Source organism: Penaeus monodon, chromosome 25, assembly GCF_015228065.2.
Source record: "Penaeus monodon isolate SGIC_2016 chromosome 25, NSTDA_Pmon_1, whole genome shotgun sequence".
In the NCBI taxonomy this organism is placed as follows: Eukaryota; Metazoa; Arthropoda; class Malacostraca; order Decapoda; family Penaeidae; genus Penaeus; species Penaeus monodon.
In genome coordinates, this window is record NC_051410.1 from 30,810,034 (window position 1) to 30,810,521 (window position 488).

Sequence of the window (488 nt, forward strand, 5' to 3'; positions counted from 1 at the left end):
GAAACAAGTGTGATAATTCTTCTGAAACCCATTTTTTAAATTCAAATTCGCTCCGCCAAAGTGAACTGCCCCCTCCACTGTAGCAAGCTCATAGCCCGTGTTCTTTAATACCACTTCGTAAATGCCGATATTGTAAACGAACAACAGTTTTGTAAAACCCTAAACGTCTTAGTAATAAAGTTTCAATAAAGAAACAGCCCAGTTATTTCAATTTCTTCTGCAGTGGCCTAAAAACTCCATGTTCCGGCAAGGCTAATGAATATGGAGTACCTCTAAGGAATTAAGCCACAAGATAACTCAGAGCCACACCAAATTGAATACTTTACCTTTTTTAAACCAACTTTAATGTTTAATCTCGAACTATATTCGCCTGACATGTCCAAAATCATTTATCTCAGAACAGATATCGACGTAAGGTGTCAGTGCTTGCAAGAATACATTGTTTATATAGGTAGATAAAATACCATGGTATAAAATACGCTGATGTT